The sequence below is a fragment of the Triturus cristatus genome, chromosome 4_2 (genome assembly GCF_964204655.1).
Source record: "Triturus cristatus chromosome 4_2, aTriCri1.1, whole genome shotgun sequence".
NCBI lineage: Eukaryota > Metazoa > Chordata > Amphibia > Caudata > Salamandridae > Triturus > Triturus cristatus.
This window is the reverse complement of record NC_140586.1, coordinates 774,934,841-774,959,622: the sequence shown is the minus strand read 5'-3', so window position 1 is coordinate 774,959,622 and position 24,782 is coordinate 774,934,841.

Genomic DNA, 24,782 nt, shown 5'->3' with positions numbered 1-24,782 from the left:
TCTGACCTTCTTGAATTGAAGAATGTGTCCAGACAGGTCTGTCCACTACCACACATAATATTAGCATTGGCGCTGCAACACCTAGCAGCCTGGATTAGGCAAGATCCACTGGTCAAAGGGATACACTGGGAGGGAAGATGGGAAGGCCACATATCTCCATATGCAGACAACATACTACTCTACATGATACAGCCATAACTCACCATTGACAGACTCATGCAAATCATGCACAAGTCTAGCAACCATTCCAGCTATTGGATTAACTAGAGCAAATCCCTGATGTACCCCCTGATGGGAACTGCACCATGCGTGCCCTGTGCCTGGACAATGCCCATAAAAAGCAATGGCTTTAGATACCTGGGAATATACTTTACCAAGAGACAGACACATTTTAACAAAATAACTTGTATCCACTCCTCAACTACTTCAAGCAGGATGCCCATTAATGGAGGAATGTGCCCCTGTGGCTAATGGGAAGTGCAGCAATGTTTAAGATGATGACCCTGCTTAGACTCCAATATGCCCTCCAAAACACAACCTACAAGGTCTAAACAAAAATCTTCAAAACAGTCAAAGGGGATGTAAGGCTGCTATTGTGAGATGGGGTCCCCATGAACTGTGCATTGGGAAAGCTAATGGGAGAGTGTATTGGGGGGAATAGCCTTACCGGACATCCATAAATGTTGCTGGGCGTCTCATCTGATAATTTTAAATAGCTGGATGTTAAAGAAAAAATATATGGCAAGTAAATCTTAGGTAGGCGAGAAAGCTTACCATTGCAGACATCTTTGGAGTTCAGAGGAAAGCAGAACACTAGATAAGCAAGTTTAGTTAAGCAGAAAATATCATTAGGAATTAGCTAATTTGAAAGAATTCAAGGCTACAGCACGGGAACACGCATCCTCATTTCCACCCTGGGCAGAGACGCAGTGTTCAGAAAGTATGTGATCAAAGATAAGAAACCCTGAGAACAGCAAAAACAGGAATATACTGGGTTTGAATACAATGAGCTTTAAAAGCTTTGTCAGGTTGGCAAGATAAGTGCAATCAGGAAGGAAAGGACACAAGTTCAAGGATGCATGTGTTGTGTTGTTTTTTTTTGTAAAAATATATCAGGAACTTGTCATATTCTGAAGCTTGTTTATTCCATATTTAAGATACCAAGCATGAAGTCATTGTTTCTTTTGGGTATAAAAAAGGCTGCCTGTCTGCAGCATTTTGAGAGTTTTTCAGTCCACGGGGCTGACTACTTCCCAGCCGTTTATTGATTAAACCTTTATTGCACTGCCAACCAGATCTTGTCTTTTTTTTTTTATGTTCCACTCAACATTTGGTGAGCCAGCCAGGATCCCAGCTCGTCTTCACCTAACTGGTATTGCCAGAGACCTGCCTGTCCCTTCTGCATAGTTCACTGTGCAACAAACATAAGTTGAACAGAAGTCGTGTTTGCTAAAGTTCTGCCTATTCACGGTTTGGTAGGATCCAGAACTGCCGTCACTAAGTTGAGAACAATTTGTACTCTGTTCCTATAATATGATTAAACATTAACTGTGGCAATGTTCAATGTGGATTTATATGGTGAACGCAATAATGTATATGAAAACATTCCTCTGTGTCAGGAACAGGGGTGAATGAGCAATTACAAAGCAGGCTGTATTAGATCCGGAATTATAGAGTAGGTAGTGAGTCGGGGATTGGGCAACCGTTGTTAAGTCTGACATTGCGGTAAGGAGACGGTTATGTAACCAGTGGCGGCAGTCATTACTCTGAGTAAGATCAGACAATCAGCTCAAGTTCCCAGATTTAAGATATCTGGAAAGCGTTCTTTGGGGGAAAGTGATCAAGGCTGAGGCATCAGTCTAGTCTAACAAGGGGACAACCAGTTGGTTGATATCAATTGACTTTACACTGAGCATTGCCAGACACTTGGTTGCCAGACCTGAGAAGCGCATTAGTCTATGAGAAAACAAACTAACTTCATGGAGGAGATGGAGGATTAGAGTCCCCGCATCTAAGGTGCGTTTAAGTCCCAACCTTGAATAGTGTTAAAGTCCCTGTTCTTATCCCAGGAGGGGTGAAGTCCCCAGTTATAATATAGTGAAGAGAGCTACAATAGATACTGAAACAAGTCAGACACTGTAAGAAGGAGAAAAGGATTGGTTTCTCCAGGGGAGATTGGTTTTACCCCAGTACAGGAGGTTAGGTCCTCCACAGTATGATATGTAAAGTTCCCAGGGATTATTGGAGTTTTTGGACTGCGCAAGAATAATTTTAACAAGGGGTATAAGTTGTAAACTAGATCTAGCCAAATTGGAAACTGCAGTATAAAACAATTGTTGTTACATTGCAATGGGTTGTCTTTGTGAAATGTTTTGTCATATTTTTAAATGATGTAACAAAAGTAAGAGATTTGATGAGACTCTACTATCTCCAGAGTCTCACATACCAGCGTGGTATGTAGCCAAAAAGAAGGGTTACCACATGACTATGGGCCTGATTTAGATTTCAGCGGATGGGTTACTCCATCACAACGGTGATGGATATCCTGTCCGCAGAAATACAATTCCCATAATATCCTATGGGATTTATATTTCAGCGGACGGAATATCCGTCACCGTTGTGAAGGAGTAACCCGTCAGCCAAAATTTAAATCAGGCCCCATGTTTTCAGATAATTGAGTTTATATCACATGCAAAGACCCACACAGATAGTAGCCAAAATGGGGGTCATTTGTGGGAAGTAGAATATACTATTAGGAAGATTGTTTGAGATAATGTGACAAGACAAGGAAGAAGGTAAAGTTATTACAGTGGGAAGCATTTCACGCATGAAAGATTATGCAAAAAGAAAGCAGTGGATGGAGTCAATTGATACTCTATGAAAAGTAATGATATATGAAAGCGAAATGTTGGGAAAGGTACCTATGCAGCCTGTCGAGAACAAGAATTGTTAGTAGAGAGATATTTTGTACGAATGGAACGAGATACAAAGGCAGGTAAGTGCAAATTTATGAAACAGGCTTTACTACACTGCCCAACTACACCACCTCATTCAGAATTCAAAGTAGTAAATTTGCCACAACAACGAGAACAGTTCGAAAAAAATCAAGGAGAACAAAATAATAATCAGAATACAGAAGGTGAGGAGACAGACAGACATATTTCTCCGATGTACTAGACAAAAGGTCTGAATTATAAACAATGTTAAGATCAGCTATGTAGTTAGTATTGTTTTACGCAGACTCCTTAAGTGTACATTCACAGTTTTGTATTGAAAGGAATATTTGATGCTCTTACATGTTAACAACTAAAAACAAGGGTATAAGGCAACAGGCCTACCCACCTTTCAGGGGTAGCAGGTTTAGAGGTCGAGGATACAAAGGAAGAAGTTGACAACAGAGGTCACAGTCAGTTCCTTCCCCTGGACAGAACACTAATTACAATGCTGTTTCCAACTAACATGGCATTGTTGTAATTATGGGGGTACTACTGACCACTGAAGGCTCAAAAGTCCTAAAACATTCAGATAACAAGGGAGGAGTGGAAATAGAGGTGACCCAAATACAGCGGATGAACAAAGACAAAATATTCATCATTTAGCCATACAACAGTCACAGAATTATTTTTAAAAACAGAATACCTCAAGCACAGAAGATGTATGTTGATAATGATTATCAAATGTTTGACGAGACATGATATGTCCAGCAGTTATCCATAGGGTTGCCCAGGAACACTAGCACAATGGCCAGTTGTCTCAGTAGACAACACAGGTTCACATGTAAAAGGAGAGGTTGTAGGGACATCTGTTAAATTCCTTCTTAATAGAAGAACTGCAAATTCTTCTCTTAGCAAGAACCAACGCACAAGTCCCATTCTCTGTAAATAGCAATGTGTGAGGTTCACAAATGTTCTGGTGTCCAGCTCCATGTTTTCCCCTCTTAAGCATACTATAGGGCAAATAATAAATAAACACGCATTTCTAAAAAAAGATTAGAGCTACTATCAAATGTTCACCTGACAGAGTATATTGGACGAAAGTGGTGGGTGTGAATTGTTTGATTATATGGGTACTGTCAGATAAGGATTTCAGACTATACCACCACATACACTATTTGTGATAGATGCCAAAGTATGAGCCAAACACTAAAAATGCATAGGCAAAATGCATATCGACCCAATAAGGAATAAGGTCAAAGAGAATGGTGCCCTGACAAGAACACTACAGTACACAATTTCTATAGAAGGGTGGCAAAGAAAGAGAAAATTACAGAGGACCTAAACCTTCAGCTCCAGGGGCCAGAAGATCCATTAATGGAATAAATACTGATGCATTGCCCAGAGTAACTTCCAAATTAAAATTTTAAGGATCCCCTAAAATACTTGAGCAGTGACCATGATATTAGTTAAATTGGAAATGAAAATACCCAGGCGCCAAATTGATTGTGCCAAAATAAAAAAAAATTGATGATGCTACACAAAATACATTTTGGATGTGTCTTATTCATGGTGGAATGGGCAGAGAGCAAATCCTTCTCGCTACACAGACAGCCATCAAATGTACCAACTATCAGGAACAGATATACACATCCCATCTGAAGAGAATACCACCGTCCCCTGCGGTATTCTTATCAGACACCAACATAACGGAGACATCGGCACAGGTATCAGAGCTCCTCAAGGACTGAAGAGGACTGTTTCAAAGATCTCGGTGATATCTTCGTGTCTGTTGAAGCTACCATTGTTTTTGATTCTGGCAAAGTAACTTTATAGATTGACTGGGCTAGGCAAATGGCTCAACAGTCAGTGTGTGATAAATTGCAGCCGATCCTGAGTCAATTATCCATCTTTATAATGGTCAGATTGTTGCCTTCTCCAATGGTGCTGACCCTAGCAGAGCACCAAAACCAGCACCATCTAATAACCCCTTAATGGGAGAAATTCTCGAACACCTTTATGTCCCCGGACAACATACATCAACATGACAGAAGTAAATCCCTCAGGTGATTAGATGAACTCTTAGAGGGGCTGTTGGAAACACCTCTAAAACTGAGTGCTCCTTCTGCTGCAGTATCCAGCAAGAACGTTGTCATCTATATCAGAGGGTTGTAGTGGTGTAGTAGCCTCATGAACAACATAACAAATAGTGAGATTACCAACTATTATCCCCAAGATAGACCTATAATTGCACCCCCTCAGGATTGGGAACTAGAAGAATTACTACCCCAAGAAACACAATCAGAGGAAGAATTGTTGGACAGCATAGGCAAGGATATAGCTTGCTATCTCGAGGGCGACTTTTATCGGGACATTAATACAATTGAGATAGAGGAGTTCTTAACATAGATAACTAAATGTAACCTAAATAGAATAGAGGAGTTTGTTGCAAATTGTACAGAGCCTGTTGCTGTTGTCCACCCGGTAGTGAGGTATCCTTTATAGGAATAGTAATATTTTGGAAGGGTAAATATGTGTTGATTGATCCACCCCCCTTGTGCAGTCTCAACCTGGAAATGTGTCCATCTTGGCCACTAAGAAATGATTAAAAAGGACATTGCAGGGAAAGTTATTGATTATAACCATATTGACATGGCAACTCTTTCTGATTGCATGTTGTTTCTCATATATAACTGAGATGCTTTTAACACAGGGACAAGTAGGAAATAATGAAACTGAGGTAAATAAAACAGAATTAGTTCCCTTCACACATCAATTACATGACATATCCCTTGTGGGTCCATGAGGAACATCATGAACATTAATAAAAGTAAAGGCGTGAAAAAGCAGCAGTATGAATGAGGGTCGCATACAGTATGTTTTGAATGCAACCAATTAATAATTGTGTATGGTGACATTGATCAAAGGGTGACCACAATTGGTTTTAGAGTGCATAAAAACAATATTTCGACGTCCCAAGTTTCTCTTATTGACAAAAGCATTGTTGGCTCACACCTACAGGGACACACCTGAGCCACAGATGTGGACATCAGATCATGCAACAAGCTTCTTGCATTCTGACATGCTCCGGATATATATATATATATATATAATCTACTGGCGGTCGCCAGTAGATAGTTATAGTTAGGACCGTGTTTCCATATGAAATCTGAAAATTCTATTTTGAATAACTTTGGCGCCCGGTTGACGAATCCTCGCGAAATTTTCAAAACAAATGGGGCGCTCCGTTCAGCTCCTACCCTGAAAGTCTCGGGGTGATTCGTCAAGCAGGGGCCGAGAAAAAGGGGGGGTCCCAAAACGCGTTTTCCCCATGCATTTTTCCATAGGACCTTTAGTCGAAGGTACAGCCCGAACGGCTGAACAGAATTACGTGAAATTTGGCAGAGAGGTAGCCATAAGGTCAAGGAAATGCCTTTTGCAGGTCTGGTGTAAATCTGTTCAGTATTTCCAGAGAAAATAGCATTTAAAACCATATAAATATCTATACGCGAGAACCGTGCGCGCACTGTGCGCACACGGTGCCGTGCGCGAGCGCAATTCTGATTGGTTGTTAGATGTTAGTAAACATTCGAATCGGTCGAAATCAGGAAGTGTCGGCCGCCATTTTGTCTCTCGTAGTCTGAGGCAGTGAAAAACAAAGGTGGGGATCGTGAACAGGGGGCAGGGTAGGGAGTTCCTGACCCCCTAGCATTTGTCAGGGGGTCACAGTAGGACCCCGAAGGGCCCAAAAAAGATTTTAATTTTGGAAAAAAAAAATCGCGGGGTGCGCGCACGGTGCGCGCACGCCAGAAAACCGTAAAAAAAAAGAGAAAACACATATAAGAACTTCAAAAGAGGGCAGGATACAGCGTTTCTGACCCCCTAGCCTTTGTCAGGGGGTCCCTAAAGGGCCATGAAGGGTAAAAAAATTTTTTTTTTTTTAAATTTCGAAAAAATCGCAAGGTGCGCGCACTGTGTGCGCACTATGAAAAAAAACATTAAAAAAAATAAAAAAATTAGCATTTAAAAAACCTTTGAAATTCACTGAAAAAACCATAGGTTTCACACACGTTATACAGCCTCATGCATCAACGCAAAATCCAGTCGGTAAAATACCGAATCGCTAATAGCTCCCGGTATTAAGTTAAAAATACCCAATCCCAATGCATCAACCCAAAAGCAAAAATCGCTATTTAAGGAATCCTTAAATAGCGATTCTTTAAATAGGGATTCCTTAAATACCGATTCCTTAAATAGCGATTGCATTTAAGGAATCCCAAAGTGAGATTCCTTAAATGCAATGCATCAAAGTTAAAAAAATAGCGATTTCGCTAATAGGGGGAGCAAATTACCATGAGGATGAACTGCATGGTAATTTGCAAAAACTTTGAAAAATGCACTTTTGTGCATTTTTCAAAGTTTCATGTTGCGCACACACATGCCCTTAGAGCATGTGTGTGTGCAACATATGTGCACATATCATTTTCAGGGGTGCTATAGGGTGTCATTTTGACACCCTTGCACCCTTGAAATTGCATGAGCAATTTGCGAGAACCTACTGGTACTCGCTATTTGCTCATGCAATCTCCGATTCATTCCTATGGGCCTGGAGGCCCATAGGAATGATTGGGACGGCATTCCTTAATTGCTACTCGCTATTTGCTAGTAGCAATTAAGGAAAGTTAAGGAATCGCTATTTGAATAGCGATTCCTACATGCATAGCCTTTTGTTATTCCTTATTAGCGAATCCTTATTTTTCGCTAATAAGGAATCGCAAATGCTAATGTTGATGCATATGCCCCATAGTTAGGAATTAGCATTTAAAAAACCTTGCAAATTCAATTAAAAAACCATAGGTTTCACACATGTTATAGTTAGCTGGACATTGTAAAAAACCAATGAAATTCCCCCGTTATAGTTAGTAAAGGGAACTACAACTCACGCGACCGCAATCCAGTGCTGATGACGTCAGATATTACATCACTAATGACATATGTGTCTTTCTGTAAAATAAATATTTGTTATATATGTATAGCTAAAGGTTAACGGAAGGAAAAATGGGTAAATAAGTGTCTAAATACAGTGATGTAATATCTGACGTCATCAGCACTGGATTGCGGTCGCGTGAGTTATAGTTCCCTTTACTAACTATAACGGGGGAATTTCATTGGTTTTTTACGAGTGAAATGTCCAGCTAACTATAACATGTGTGAAACCTATGGTTTTTTAAGTGAATTTGCAAGGTTTTTTAAATGCTAGTTCCTAACTATAACGTGTGTGAAACCTATGGTTTTTTCAGTGAATATATATATATATATATATTCCAACCAATCCCGACTTCATTAAAAATCGGACACCGACACAGGAGTATGCTTCCGCTATCCAGCTTAGGTTTATTACTCTTTCGCTTGACGCGTTTCGGCACACCTGCCTTGTTCACATATATATATATATACATAAATATATATATATATATATATATATATATCAACTTCACGTTTGTGCGCCTTGTTGATGAAGAACAAAACGAGCTGTCTCCATGCAGTTACACTTCTTTCTTTTAATCAAATTTCAGCCATAACGCGTTTCAGCCACTGTAACGGCCTTGGTCACATGACAGGTACGCGGTATTGTGTGCTTTTTATTCCGTTTTTTTCGGAGGACATGGATGAAAGACTTTACCCTCACATTGTAAAATGTACATAACAATTGCAAATTCATTGTAATGTTTCATGATTGGAAATAAATAGTTTTTTTAATACAAATTTTCATACTCCTTAATACAATTTAGGATAAAAGTAAAACACAGCTGAGTGCAATTAATAATTTATTTTCAGGCAAGTGCCTAGTAATTGCTTAAACATATTCACAGACATAACTAACAGTAACAAAAGTATTCAAAAGGCAAGTGCTGGTTCACTGCACACATTTCAATCCATTTTACTTCTATACAACCATTCAAATTAATTAAAGTTTGAAAGTTGATTCTGTTGAAGGTGATAAAGTGCTATATATATATATATATATATATTACCTACTGGCGGCCGCCAGTAGGTAGTTATAGGTACAACCTGGTTTCCATAGGAAAAGCATTTTTTAGTTTGCTAATAACTTTGGCGTCGTTTGATGAATCTTTATCAAATATTCCAAAAAGTTGCACTTTGTAGGTTAGCTCCTATCTTGAAAGTAAAAGAGGGGTCCCAAAACGCGTTTTCCCCATGTTAATTTCCATAGGAAATTTTGCGACGAGCTACAGCCCGAACTGCTGAACGGAATTACCCCAAATTTGGCAGAAAGGTAGAGCTTGGTACAGAAAGCAACTTTGTGTTTTTTAAATGGTGTAAATCCGTTCAGTAGTTTTTGAGAAATTCAAAAAATAAGAGTAAAAAAATCTATTTCCCATAGGAAAATTTGTGCAAGGCTATAGCTGAAATTACTGAATGGAATTACCCCAAATTTGGCACAAAGGTAGTGCGTGGGTCAGAAAGCGGCCTTTTTTTAAATGGTGTAAATCAGTTCAGTAGTTGCTGAGAAATTAGAAAAATAAAAGTTTCGATATCTGGGCGGAGCCTAAGTCTCGTGCACGAGCTTCACTGTGATTGGCTGTTAACACTCCAAACCAGGAAGTGTTGGCAGCCATCTTGTGGCTCGGTAGAAGCGAGTCGCTAGAAAACAGAGAAACAAAGGTAGAAAAGAAGAGAAGGGGCAGGGTAGAAACACCCTGACCCCCTAGGCCTGCTCAGGGGGTCGCAGAAGGACCCCCAGCCCCCCAAAAAACATTTTTAAAAAATACAAATTGGCGCAATTCGCACTGGGGTCGGGGGTTCCCGTGTTTTATTTTAATGAGACCACGGGGTGGGCTAGGTCTCGGGGGCATTTCTTAAAAAATATTAGCGGGGGCTTGCTGGGGCGTCTCAGGGTTTCACTCATGTTGGGAGGGGGGTTGCGCTGCCCCTCTCCTGGAGCCTTCCATGTACTTATAACTTTGGTGTCGTTTGACGAATCTTTATGAAATTTTCCAAAAAGTTTTCTTTTTTAATCAGCTCCTATCTTGAAAGTTTGGGGGTGATTGGTCAAGGGGGGGCTGAGAAAAAAAGGGAGGTGTCAAAACGTGTTTTCGCAATGCATTTTCTGTAGGACATTTTAGACAAGGCTACAGGTCAAACTGCTGAACGGAATTAAGCCACATTTGGCAGGGAGAAAGGTGTGGTCCAGAAAGCGCACTTTTGTTGAAATTGTGTAATTCCGTATAATAGTTTTTGAGAAATAAGAAATTTTACAGATATCGATATTTGAGAATTCTGTCATCTGATTGGCTGAGGGATTAGGAGCACGAGCTTGCTGTTCATTGGCTGTGAATGGTTGAAACTAGGAAGTGTTGGCAGGCATTTTGTGACTTAGTCCATCAGCTCGTATCTCTCCGTGTAGAAGCCATTGGGTCTGTAGTTTTACCTCTGCGAGGCAACACTGGCATCTGTGTCTATGTGAGATACCCCTTTCACGCTACCTCTACCGACATCACCAGGTCGTGGCTATGCCTTTTGAAGCCAGTCCTTCGGATCGGAGCTCTGTGAGTCAGTCCGTTGGCATGACCCCCTACACTACCCAAACACCTCTGCGCTACCCTAAACACTAAAAGTACTCCCAGCTCGACCTCCTATACCACTGCACTATCCTAAAACACTACTTCCAGCACGACCTCCTAAACTATCCAAACATCTCTGCACTGCCGTAAACTCTACAACGCTATCCCCAGCACGACCCCATACACTACACAACCACCACTGCACTACCCTAAACCCTAAAACAGTAACCACAGGACGATCCCCTACACTACAGAAACACCACTAAACTACCCTAAACACTAAGGGGCAGATTTACAAGCCCCTTGCGAGACATTTACGCCGCCATTGCGTCACTTCTGTGATGCAGCGGCAGCGTAAACCATGCGCCATGTTGCGCCTTATTTACAACGTGGCGCATCTAGGGAGATGCGTCACGTTGTAAAGCCCTGCGCTACATTAAACCTGCGCCAGGTTTAATGTATGCAGGGTGGGCGTGCCATCGGAAAAAGCCTCGGAAAAGTGATGCAGTGAAATCTACAAGATTTCACGGAGTCACTTTTCCGACGCTGCTGCGTCAAAACCCTGTGCCTGCTTGAAGCAGGCGTAAGGCATGACGCAGCATGTTAGGTATGGGCAGCCCCTGAGCATTGCTGGAGTTGCGTCGTGCTTGCGACACGACTCCAGCAATGCGCCGCCCTTATACCATCAGATGCGTCACTCATCTCTTTATCCTTGCACCACGATGTGCTGCATTGTAAATGCGGTACAAAAGGGGGTGGTGATGGACGGAGCATCAGAACCAATCAAACACTCACACCCAGTCAACAGATCTGGGTTTGATCCATCACCGTTCTTTAGCCCACTCTGCCACCCCAGTTCAGACATGGCCATATGCAAATCAGTTTGACCCTGTGCCTCATGGGAACAGTCCAGCCTGAACTGCCAAGCCATGCCTTCCCTGGACCGGAAACAAGCTTCCTAGGACCGGTTTCTGGCATTTCAGCCGTCTTCAGCCAGGCTTGCTTGAATCCAGTGACAAAGTGAGCAAGGGACTCATGTCTGAGCATACCCTGCCAACTTATGGCAAACAAAGCGGTACAAAAGGGGGTGGTGATGGACGGAGCATCAGAACCAATCAAACACTCACACCCAGTCAACAGATCTGGGTTTGATCCATCACCGTTCTTTAGCCCACTCTGCCACCCCAGTTCAGACATGGCCATATGCAAATCAGTCTGACCCTGTGCCTCATGGGAACAGTCCAGCCCGAACTGCCAAGCCATGCCTTCCCTGGACCAGAAACAAGCTTCCTAGGACCGGTTTCTGGCATTTCAGCCGTCTTCAGCCAGGCTTGCTTGAATCCAGTGGCAAAGTGAGCAAGGGACTCACGTCTGAGCATACCCTGCCAACTTATGGCGAACAAATGGTACAAAAGGGGGTGGTGATGGACGGAGCATCAGAACCAATCAAACACTCACACCCAGTCAACAGATCTGGGTTTGATCCATCACCGTTCTTTAGCCCACTCTGCCACCCCAGTTCACACATGGCCATATGCAAATCAGTCTGACCCTGTGCCTCATGGGAACAGTCCAGCCCGAACTGCCAAGCCATGCCTTCCCTGGACCGGAAACAAGCTTCCTAGGACCGGTTTCTGGCATTTCAGCCGTCTTCAGCCAGGCTTGCTTGAATTCAGTGGCTGAGTGAGCAAGGGACTCACGTCTGAGTATACCCTGCCAACTTATGGCGAACAAAGCGGTACAAAAGCGGGTGGTGATGGACGGAGCATCAGAACCAATCAAACACTCACACCCAGTCAACAGATCTGGGTTTGATCCATCACCGTTCTTTAGCCCACTCTGCCACCCCAGTTCAGACATAGCCATATGCAAATCAGTCTGACCTTGTGCCTCATGGGAACAGTCCAGCCAGAACTGCCAAGCCATGCCTTCCCTGGACCGGAAACAAGCATCTTAGGACCAGTTTCAGGCATTTCAGCCGTCTTCAGCCAGGCTTGCTTGAATCCAGTGGCAACGTGAGCAAGGGACTCACGTCTGAGCATACCCTGCCAACTTATAGCGAACAAAGCGGAACAAAAGGGGGTGGTGATGGACGGAGCATCAGAACCAATCAAACACTCACACCCAGTCAACAGATCTGGGTTTGATCCATCACCGTGACACATCTTTCCTGTCGCATCCCTGCTGATTTGCAGGGATGCGTCAGGAAACATAAATCTGCCCCTAAAACTACTCCCAGGACGACCTCCTATACCACTGCACTATCCTAAAACACTACTTCCAGCACGACCTCCTACACTACCCAAACACCACTGCACTACCCTAAACTGTAAAACGCTACCCCTAGCACGACCCTGTACACTACCCAAACACCACTGCACCATCCTAAACCCTAAAACAGTAAACACAGGACGATCCCCTACAGAAACACCACTGCACTGCTGTAAACCCTAAATCTACCCCCAGCTCGACCCCCTACACTACCCGAAGAGCACTGCACTACCCTAACCCATAAAACACTAGCAGTCCGTCGGCTCACAGATTTGTGTTTGGGATCCGACGGCCCATAGCTCTCTGTGTGCGAGCCGCGCCGACGGGCCGCAGGTGTCCCTCTGTGAGGATGCTCGATGGCCCGCAGGACTCCCTGTGGTAGCCAGATTGCAGCTGCGACTCTGCGAACCGATATTGGGAATATAAGGCGGCTCTAAAAAGAGCCTTTGTGTTTATTAGTTGGAGCTACATATAAGTGTGGATGCACAGCTTCAGGTTATTCAGAAAAACTCGATTTCCCTGATCTGTGAAGTGTACTCCATAACTTCTGTAGATATCAGCCATATGATAACGTAAGTTGTTGTAGATCGATCCCATTCTATGGTCTCTGAGGTATGCAGAGACAGCTTTGCTGACATTGTTCCTAGATTTTTCAATCTGAGGACAAAATTTGTTTGACCAATTCCACTTCTGTCTTTGGCATATATTGGAATATACAAAGACAGTTTGTGGCAAAAGCAACATCAATTTTCTAAAGGTGTCCTTCATTAGCATTTCCAAACCTACCCCAGTCAATGTGCCTAGGTTGTTACCACCACAGTGCACAATCATGAGGTCAGGGTGTTGGAGATGCAAAGAGGCTTTAACCAAAGGGAACAATTGGTGCCACTTTAATCCTCTTTGTCCAACCCATTTAATGTCCACATTTTGTAAACCTAGGTCTAAGTCAATACGTCCCTGTTCTGCATACCTCTAGCACCTGAAAACATAGCTATGTCCTACGATCCACACTAGCATTTTGAAGGTATAGCTGGAAGATATGGATTGATGTCTGTAGCTCATGCAGTCCGTTCGTAGAATAAGAGATATGTTTAAAGATGCGGAACTAGTTTTTAGTCTCATACAAAAGCATAACTGATTGGGTGATGAAAAGCATTGTTTACTAAAAGTAGGGTGCATATTAGTTTGTCGAAAAGCATCCTTGTCATTGGTTAATAAAAAGCAGTTCCAACGTGGAGAACATATGATAGAATAAAATGTGCTCAGTTCAACCACACCTGCTACTTGCATTTGGAAGGCACTGTTCAAATTTAAAACAATGGTGAACTTTTAACCTGCAGGTGCGTTAAATGTTCGAGAAAATGTTGCAAGAAAATATCGGTAGGTTTAAAAAAATGATGAACTTTTAACCTGCAGGTGTCGTAGAATGTTCTAGAAAGTATGTTGATAGAATACGTTCAATGTCTCCTGTATGTGTTCTTAAATGTTTTAAGAAACTGTTTATATAGAAAGTTGAAAAATAACCAATAGAGAGAAGTTTTGCAATTTGAAAAAATCAAGGAACTATTCTGATTTGTTCTTTACATGTATTTATGTGTGGAGCAACAGGGAAATTGCACCATTTCTGGTCCCATTCTTGATGAGAGCGGTGTATTACATGTACTATTAACAGAGATGGAACAAAACCAGAAATGTTATGTGGACAATTTGTGGTCTAATTTTTTATACTGAGAGGTAGATTTCAATATCAGTGAAGACTGGTGTGTTACTGGGAGGCTTTGGATTTTGGTGTTGTTATCAAATGGAATTTGTTGGGGAGTGTTTCTTCAGAAGACATATTTTTGTAAATATGTGAGAGATAAAAAATAAATAAAAATGTTCTGTGTATATTTTCAGAACGATTTTGTTCACAGTGCTAAAGTAAATGTGATTAATACTTAAGGTAATTGTCAGAGTGTGTTTGTCTGCTGAATATACGCAGGCCTTTCAGTGGTCCGCGTCTTGTCGCTACTGCGCTCCACCACCCATTTAAGACAGTTACCAAATTTTTCTTTCCACTTAAAGCTGTTAATATACGTATAGAACAGGGACGATGCATAAAAAGTTTGCGAATTACACCTTTATTTATTCTGTCCATCTCCCACCACCATTTTGTGCCCCCAGCGGTACTGTTTATAAAAGTAATCTAATACAGTTCTTCATATTATAAAAATAGCAGTTCTAAGTTTATTGCCATAACGGTAGGGTTTGTACTATATAGAGAGTGTTGTAATCAGTTTAATGGTATAAAACTGCACTGTGTTATGTTGGAAACATTACATATGTATAGGTTGAGATGTTATATTTTATACTGTGAGGTACGTTTGAATATAAGTGAAGACAGGTGTTATACTGTAAACCCGTTCAGAATGTGCACAGATTACATAGAGAGTAAATGGAAAAGTAAACGTGCACATTGTTTTCTGTATGTATGCATGGTTAGAATCATTTGATTATATTTTGAGATATAATCTAAACTGTGTTTGCGGTTTATAATTGGGAACACTCCACCGTGTTAGTAGTTAGTGACTAGATGCTGCTAAGGGGATTATTTATTGCTCGTTCTTACGAAATAAAGGTGGAGAGGGGCGTTTCTTTCAAGAGATATTTGATAAATGTGTTAGAGATAAAAAAGAAAAAAAAATGTTCTTAGTACATTTTCTGTACGATTTTTTCACACTAGTAAACTAACTGAGATTATAAGTGATGAAAATTGTTAGGTTGTGTCTCTATGGTGAATATATGCAGGCCTTTAAGTGGACCGGGTCTTACAGGTGCTGAACACTGCTACCCCTTTCAGACACCCGCCATTTTTTTCATCCCACTTAAAGCCATGAATTACGTATATTAAAGGAATGGTACAATAAAAGTTTAGGAATTACACTTTAGTTTACTCTCCTTATTTTCCATGCCCATTTTGTGCACCTAACAGTATTGTTTGTAAAAATTAAGTGATAGAGCTGTATCTAGTATGAAAATAGTAGTTATACTTTTATTGGCAGGTTCGTGGGATGTGTAGTGTAAAGAGAAGGTCGTAATCAGTTTCAATGGTACAAAAGTGACGTGGCATGTGTTTGAAAGATTACATGGTTTTAGGAATAAGCTCTCACTCTGCGCGTCCTCGGGCCAGCAGTTGTACCTCTTGAAGCCAACACTGGAAATATACCGCAGCTCTCTCTCTACGAGATACCCCCTCAACGCTCCCTCTCCCCATATCATTGTCCCGCACCTATCTCTTTACTAACTGGACGGTCCGCACCTCTCCCTATACTAGTAGGCCCGCAGCTGTTCGTCTGTGAGCTGGCCCGCAGCTCTCCCTCTTCGAGCCAACGGGCCGCAGCTCTCCCTCTACAAGCCAGCCAGTTGGCTCGTAGCTCTTCTTCTACGATCTAGTCCACCGGCTCGCAAGTATCCCTCTGCGAATCACCGGTCGGCTCCCTGCTCTTTGTCTGCGAGCCGTGGGGCCCGCAGTTGTACCTTTGCAAGCCATCACTGGAAATATACTGCAGCTGTCTCTCTACGAGATAACCCCTTCAAGTTCCCTTTCTCCACATTACTGTCCCACATGAATGCATTTGCAAGCCGACGACCCGCATCTTTCCCTATAGTAGTAGGCCTGCAGCTGTTCCTGTGCGAGCTGGCCCGGAGCTCTTTGTTTTCGAGCCGACGGGCCGCAGCTGTTTGTCTACGAGCCAGCTAGTCGTCTCGGAGCACTTCCTCTATGAGCCAGCCCGCCGGCCCGCAGCTCCCCCTCTGCAAACCATTGTTCGGCTCGCAGCTCTTTCTCTGCGAGCTGCAGTTGTATGGCTGCAGGCGAACACTGGAAATATAGCAAAGCTCTGTCTGTCTGCGAGATACTCTGCTCACGATACCTTTCTCCACATCACCGTCCCGCAACTATCCGTTTGGAAGCCGAGGGCCCGCACCTCTCCCTATACCAGTTCTCCTGCAGCTGTTCCTCTCCGAGCTGGTCCGCAGCTCTCACTTTGTGACCCGACAGTCCGCAGCTCTCCCTGTACGAGTCAGTGAGTGTGTTTGGAGCTCTTTCTCTACGAACCAGTCCGCAGGCCCACAGCTCTCTCTCTGCCAACTATTGGTGAGCTCGCAGCTCTTCCTCTACGAGCTAGCCCGCCGGCTCGCAGCTCTCTCTCTGCAAACCATTGTTCGGCTCGCAGCTCTTTCTCTGCAAGCCAACCTGCAGTTGTATGTCTGCAAGTGAACACTGGAAATATAGCGCATCTCTGTCTGTTTGTGAGATACTCCGTTCACGATACCTTTCTCCACATCACCGTCCCGCAGCTATCCATTTGGAAGCCAAGGGCCACGCACCTCTCCCTATACCAGTTCTCCTGCAGCTGTTCCTCTCCGAGCCGGTCCTCAGCTCTCACTTTGTGACCGACGGGTCGCAGCTCTCCCTGTATGAGTCAGTCAGTGTGCTTGGAGCTCTTTCTCTATGAGCCAGCCCGCCGACCCGCAGCTCTCTCTGCGAACTATTGGTGGACTCGCAACTCTTCCTCTACGAGCTAGCCCGCCGGCTCGAAACTCTCCGCCTGCGAACCACTAGTCGGCTCGCAGCTCTTTGTCTGTAAGCCGTCGGGCCGCAGTTGTAGCTCTACAAACCAAGACTGGAAATATACCTCAGGTGTGTGTCTATGAGATACCACCTTCACACTTCCTCTCAGCATATCACCTTCCCACACGCATGATTTGCAAGCCGATGGCCTGCATGCACCTTTTCTTATGCAGTCGGCCCGCAGCTGTTTCTGTGCGAGCTGGCCCGCATCTCTCTTTCTGCAAGCCCAGGGGCTGCAGCTGTCCCTCTACGAGCCAGCATGCCAGTTCGCAGCTGACCCTCTGCAAACCATTGCTGGGCTCGCAGCTCTTTGTCTGCAAGCCGTCGGGCCCACAGTTGTACCTCTGCAAGCCAACACTGGAAATATACCGTAGTTCTGTGCGATATCTCCTTCATGCTACCTCTTCCAACATTAGCGGTCATAGCTATCTCTTCGCAAGGCGACGGCCCGTACTTTTCACTATAGTATTTGGCTTGGAGCTGTTCCTCTGTTAGCCAGCACGCAGCTCTTCCTCTGCGTGCCATGTAGTTTAGCAATCCTGCTATCAGTGTCATGCAGTTCTTCAATCATCCATCCAGCACTATCTACTTACCCTATCACTCTGCCAATACGTAAACACTTATAAATTTACCATGCACTCTGTTTGCAGCACTGTAATCATTCTAGTTGGTAGTTATGTACTTATGGAATGGCCTAGCCACTAAGACAAGTATAGCTATAATTTTCTGTGCAGTATCTATCCACACCTCTAACCAGCTACATACTATTGGTACACTCCTATAAATAACCAGTTAGTACCCAAGCAGTCTAGGAATCATGCTGTCAGTCCCATGCACTTTTCTAATCGCCCGTCCAGCACTATATACTTATCTTATTACTCCGGTAATATCTAAGCACTTATAAATTCACCATCCACTCTGTTTGCAGCAGTGTAATCATTCTTGTTAGTAGCTATGTACTTATGGAATTGGGTAGCTAGTTAGACAACTGCAGCTTCAATTATCTGTGCACTATCTATGCACACCCTTAATTAGCTGCATACTATTGGTACACTGCAATAAATACACAGTTAATACCTGTGCAGGGTAGAAATCGTGCTGTCAGTGCTATGCACTTTTTTAATCACCCATCCAGCATTATCTAGTTATTCTATCATTGCACCAAAACCCAAGTACTTATAATTTCAACATGCAGTCTGTTTACAGCACTGTAATCATTCCAGTTGGTAGTCATGTACTTATGGAATGGCCTAGCCATTAACACTACTATAGATACAATATTCTGTGCATTATGCATGCAGATGTTTAACCAGGTACGTACTATTGATATCGTCTTGTAAATACCCAGATAGTACCTATGCAGTGTAGGAATCCTCTTGTCAGTCCTATGCACTTCTCCAATCAACCATCCAGCACAATCTATTTATCCAATCACTTCGCGAATACCTATGCACTTATACATTCACTATGCACTCTTTTTGCAGCACTGTTCTCATTCCAGTTACTAGTCATGTACTTATGGAATAGCCTAGCCACTAATACAAGTAGAACTATAATATTCTGTGCACTATCCATGCAGAGCTTTAACCAGCTACATACTATTGGTACAGTTCTGTAAATATCCAGTTAGTACCTATGTAGTGTAGGAATCCTCTTATACACTTCTCCAGTCACCCATGCAGCACTATCTACTTATCCTATCACTCCGCCAATATCTAAGCACTTATAAATGCATTCAGGCACTCCCCTGTAGTATTGTAATCTTTTAGTCACTAGCCATGTATTCATGAAATGATAGAGGTTGTTACAAAGCAGATCCATAATTAGATGTGTACTATTAATGCTGTGCTCTTGTATCTTTCACACTACTCATACACTACTACAATTATGCAGGTAGCACTGTTCCATTGCTGAAATCATTGATCTAGTTTCTTTCTATTTATTTTTATAGTTATATATGTGAATATTTATATATAATTATTTTAATTATATTAAATTGTTTTCAAAACTTTTCTTATTTTACAGATATTTTGCATAATTTTGAAGAAAGAGTAAAAATTATGTTGGAAGCAGGAAAAAACTATTTGCAGAAATTGGAAAAAGAATCTATAAAAGTAGAGGACTCCAAAATGCACTAAAAGAAATGTAAAATATATAAAAGGAGATCAGCATTTTACAGACAAAAAAAGAAGATTCTAAGTGAAATTGAAAAAGTCTTTGGATTGTAAAGAAAATTATTTATCTTAATTATAAAAAGATTGAAGACTTTAAATACAATAATGCAGTGTATGAAGGATAAATGTAAAAGGAAAAGAATTGTAAATAGAACTCATTTTTGTAAAATATTTTCCGGGGAATGGAAGCATACTTCTAGTACAGAACCTTTTTTAATGAAGAAAGTTATTTTCAAGAAAATAGATCACTGCATGCAGTTGATACCTGTGGTCGTTCTTATGAAGTGAAAAATGGCTTTCCAATTGAAAAAGAAAAGATTGTTCCTAGAAATGTTGAACAAGTAATAGCTGAGGAAGATCAAGTGAGACATACCCAGGCTCCAGTGTTTACATGGGATTGTAGTAGGTTTTGTAGTATACGTCAACAATCTATTGATATTTTAGTTGATTTCTTAAGATAATATGGAAGAAAAACTGTGAAACAGAAGATTAAGATATTACAAGGACTGCAAAGTGAGAAAATATACAGGGTTGCAAGGTCATTCTCTGGCTTGTCTTTCTAGGAAAGTGTGTCAAAGTCGTTTTCACCATTTAAGAATGTTAGCAGTACATCATTCCGAAATGCGGAAGTTAGTTAGAAGATTATACTACGTGAAAAGTCCTTCATTATGTTTAAATGAAATTAATACAGCTCTTTTGCATGGTTCAGCGTTGGATGTAAAAAAAGTTTGTAATGATATATAGTTACGTTTCTTTGCTGGTCAAGAGGAGTGCGGAGAAAGTGAGAGTTTGATAAGTGTAGGTGTTGAAGAAGAGATGGAAGATAGTAGTGATGTGAAGTTTGAAAAAGAAATAACAAAGTTAAAGTAGTGTCTGGTGAAAATCCCAACTATGTTTGTATTTGTTGTCGACGTACTCTGTACAAAATTCAAACTAGGAATGTAGATGTCTTTTTAAAAAGTGAAAACAAAAACAATGAAAAATTGAAAGAATTTGCGGCTTATCTGTTTGTGGAAGGTTGTTTTGAGTTAGGTACTGTACAATGTATTTGTAAATATTGTTACAATAAATTAGAAGAAAACAAAATGCCAGCTAGAGCTATCCATAATGACTTAGAATTAGTAGCTATACCGCCTGAACTTAAAGATTTAAATACATATGAGGCCATCCTTATTCAATCTGTGCACCCTTTTCAGGCTCTGATTCGTATAGAGCCTAAAACAGGTAAGCTGCCTCCAACAGATCTACAAAGAGGTTTTAAAGGAAGAGTTGTGTATTTACCTTTAGATTTTGAGAAAAATGTTGAAACTGTTGGTGGAGAAAGAGAGGATACTGAACCTGTAGTCATTCTTGTTAATGGTGTACCCACAAAGAGTCTGAAAATATGGCAGGAGTTAGTAGATGTGAGGAAAGCCCAAAAGGCTACCTTATATCTGGTGCAAAACAATATTTACTATAAAAGTGTAAATGTAGAAGAAGAAGAAAGGAATTTAAAAGATGAAACAGATATTTCAAGTGGACAAATAGAAAAAGTGGAGAATTCAAGAAAAGAAGAAATTTATAAACATTATACTATACACCCTCTACATTCAGAAGAACTGATAGGAGATACTATTGAATTGTTCCAGATGAAAAAGCAAAAGGAACTCCCATGAGTGTATGGGAAAAAAGTTTGGAAGCTTGTTGTTTTCCACAGCTGTTCCCTACTGGAAAAGGTGGACGATATGATGAACGACCAGTTCAGATTCCAGCTTCAGAATATCGTACTTTACGACTCTACTGAGAAGAACCAAGATTTTGTCAGTGTATTCCATATATGTTTCATCTTTTATTTGAGAGTGATCTGTCTGCACTTTCCTATGCAGTCAACCATATATTAAAAACTGGAACGCATCTTTCACATGTTCCTGCAAAGCAATTTATGAACAAAGTTGAAGATAGAGACGAACATTTAGAATCACAGTTAATTAATTTGATGGCATGTCAACGTGGCACTAATGAATATTGGTATCGACGTCATGGGGAACTAAAATGTATGTTAAGAAACTTAGGGTCCCCTACCTGGTTTGTTACACTTAGCTGTGCTGAGTACGCATGGGATGAGTTACTGGATTTTCTACGAAAAGCAAATTCAAATATAGAAAATATTGAACTCAAGACACCTGGAGAACTGTTCCCTAGATCCTGTAAACGTCTGCAGATATTTTAATCATAGATTTGAAGCTATGATGTCTTTCATCTCTAATAAAAAGAATCCACCTATTGGTGAAGTTACTGATTTCTTTTGGAGAAAGGGATACCAAGCTAGAGGTGCTCCTCATATAAATATGCTTTTATGGATCAAGAATGCGCCCAAATTTGGAACTGATTAGGATGAGAATGTTTCATCTTTTATTGAAGATTATGTTACCTGTGCGATTCCGAAAACAGGAGGAGAAAATATCTTTAGACAGCAAGTGTTACGATTTCAAAGTCATCGATGTGGAAAATATTGTTGACGGAAATACAAGTCAAAGGAAACATTTTACACAAAATGTCAATTTGGTTTTCCACGTACAGTAATTTCCAAAGGAAGAGTGAACAGTTTTATGTCTGCAGTGAGGCATACTATCACTCGAAAATCACCAAAAAATACTTATAAAAAGAACAGAAGAATCAAAATACATCAATGATTACAATCCAGTGATTTTAAAGAAGTGGAATGCAAATATGGACATACAATATGTTGCAGATAACTCAATTGCTGTTGCTCGCTATGTCACGTCATATATTAAGAAATCTGAGAAGACAGAATTGAAAGAAATGTGAGAGGAATTTTACAGGAGAAGACACTTAGCAAAAAATTGTACAGCTTCAGCTTGAAAATGCTTTCACATTGAGAAACTGGATCCTACGAATGTTCGGATCGATTGACATCTGCATGTTTATATTCAAAGTCAAGAGGAATCATCTGGATAAGTCTAGGCCTTGCTGCAGCACGAAATCGAGTTTTGAAATCTGTACAAGAAATTGAATACTTGGCTCTGAATGAACCAGAAAGTACAGATATTCTGAAATCAAATATGTTGGATACATACTATCCAAATAGAAGTCCATACCTGGAAAACATATGTCTATATGAAATACTACAACATTATAGTTAAAAAAAATATGTTACAGAAAAAATAAATGAAGGAAAATACGCTGTAATTGGATCTGAAGGATATTTGGTAAAGCATGACAAAAGAAATTTGATTAATCACAGGAAATTAAGTTGTGATACTCCAGATAAAAGAGAGTTTTTCTATTTAGCTCTTCTGCAACTCTTCAAACCTTGGCGGACTGAAATGGAATTACTTGGAGATTTTGACTGCTATGAAGATTCTGTCAATGCATGTAAAGATAGCATTGAATGTACAGTTTTTCCAAATTATCTACAAATGTTGAATGAAGAGATTAATGAAGAAAGAACTATTGCAGCTGAAATTGCTAGAGATAGTTCTCAAGATAATCAGAGTTCTGCTCCACAAAGTCAAGATCCACTAGAAGAAGCCATACTTGAAAATGAAGCAGCAATAGCAATGAGTGAAGTGGAAACGGTGATGCAGCAAGCACAACAGGAGAATATTGATTTGGAGAATTTGGAAGAACGTTTGAATAATGAACAGAAAGAAATATATCACCAAGTTACACAACAGATACAACATGGATTACTGCATGAAAAGAATGATTGCCAATGTATATCATTTAGACTTATTCCTATGTACATCAGTGGACAAGCTGGAACGGGGAAAAGTTTCTTCATTAAATATTTGTCAAGTTATCTACAGAAGACAAGGGATTCACATTTATCTTGTGTTGTAACTGCTCCAACTGGGTTAGCAGCAGACAACATTAAAGGGATTACATTACATTGTCTACTTATGTTATCAGTAGAACATGAAAATAAGTTGGAATACCACAAGCTATCTGGAGAAGCTTGTTTCGAAGTTTCAAGAGTACTGAAGAAAATGAAACTTCTGGTAATTGATGAAGTAAGCATGGTCTCAAACGTAATGCTTGCGTTTGTACATTTGAGGATGCAGTAGATTTTAAAAACAAATTACGATGTTTTATTTGGAGGAAAACTTGTAATTGTATTTGGTGATCTACTACAACTCACACCTGTGAAAGGCCAACCAGTTTTTAAAACCCTTCTTCATGAAGACACTAAAAAATCTTTGGGAAGTATTGGAAATGTGAACATTTTTTTTTTTTTTAATATAAGGAACTTATCAAGAACATGCGACAAGCAAATTATGAAGATTATGGAAATACTCTTCAAAATATTAGATTTGGTGTCCTAACAAAGGATGGAAAAAATGCTTTAGAAAGTCGCCTACTAAGAAACTTGTTTCCCAAAAAAAATATTGCAGCTGAAACAATCTACTGAAGAATTGCAGAAAAGAAATCTATAATTTACCTTATTCCAACACTGAAAGAATGCTCTACATTCAATGAAGAACTGTTAAAACTGGAGAATGAACCGATAATGAAAATGGTAGCTATTGATAAAATAGAACATGAAGGAGTAACTATTCTTTTGTCAGAGAAATTGCAGTTAAAATTAGACTCTGTGGAAAAATCAATATCTAAAACTGCTGGTTTGAAAACGACCTTATATGTATGTCTAAACTGCCGGGTAATATTACGGCGTAATTTAGATGTTGAGAAAGGATTAGTAAATGGAGCAATGGGGAAAGTTGTTGACTTTGTTAGTTATGCAAATAGAGATGGAATTGGATTTTTGAAGATTAAATTTGATCAGATTGAAGGTGAAACAGATTGGACACTGTTCTGTTCGTTTCTTGCTTGTAAAAGATTTGTATGTTCGTAGAAAACTGTTTCCTGTTTGTTTAGCATATGCAGTGACTATTCATAAATCTCAAGGTTTAAGTGTAGACAGTGCTTTGGTAAATATTGGAAGTTCGGTGTTTAAGAAGGGTATGGCAAATGTTGCATTATCTTGAGTAAGAACGTTATCTGGATTGTATTTCATTGATTTTGATGAAGAAAAGATTAGTGCAGATGTCAATTGTGTAAAAAAGTACAATAGGTTAAGAAGACTCTATGCTCCTAGCTTAGGTGAATATCCTATTTATGAAAAACATTTAATACGTCCAAAACGAAAATATGCTAAAGATTTTACTGAGGTTGCAAAGAAAAAAAGAATTGAAAAGAATGATGA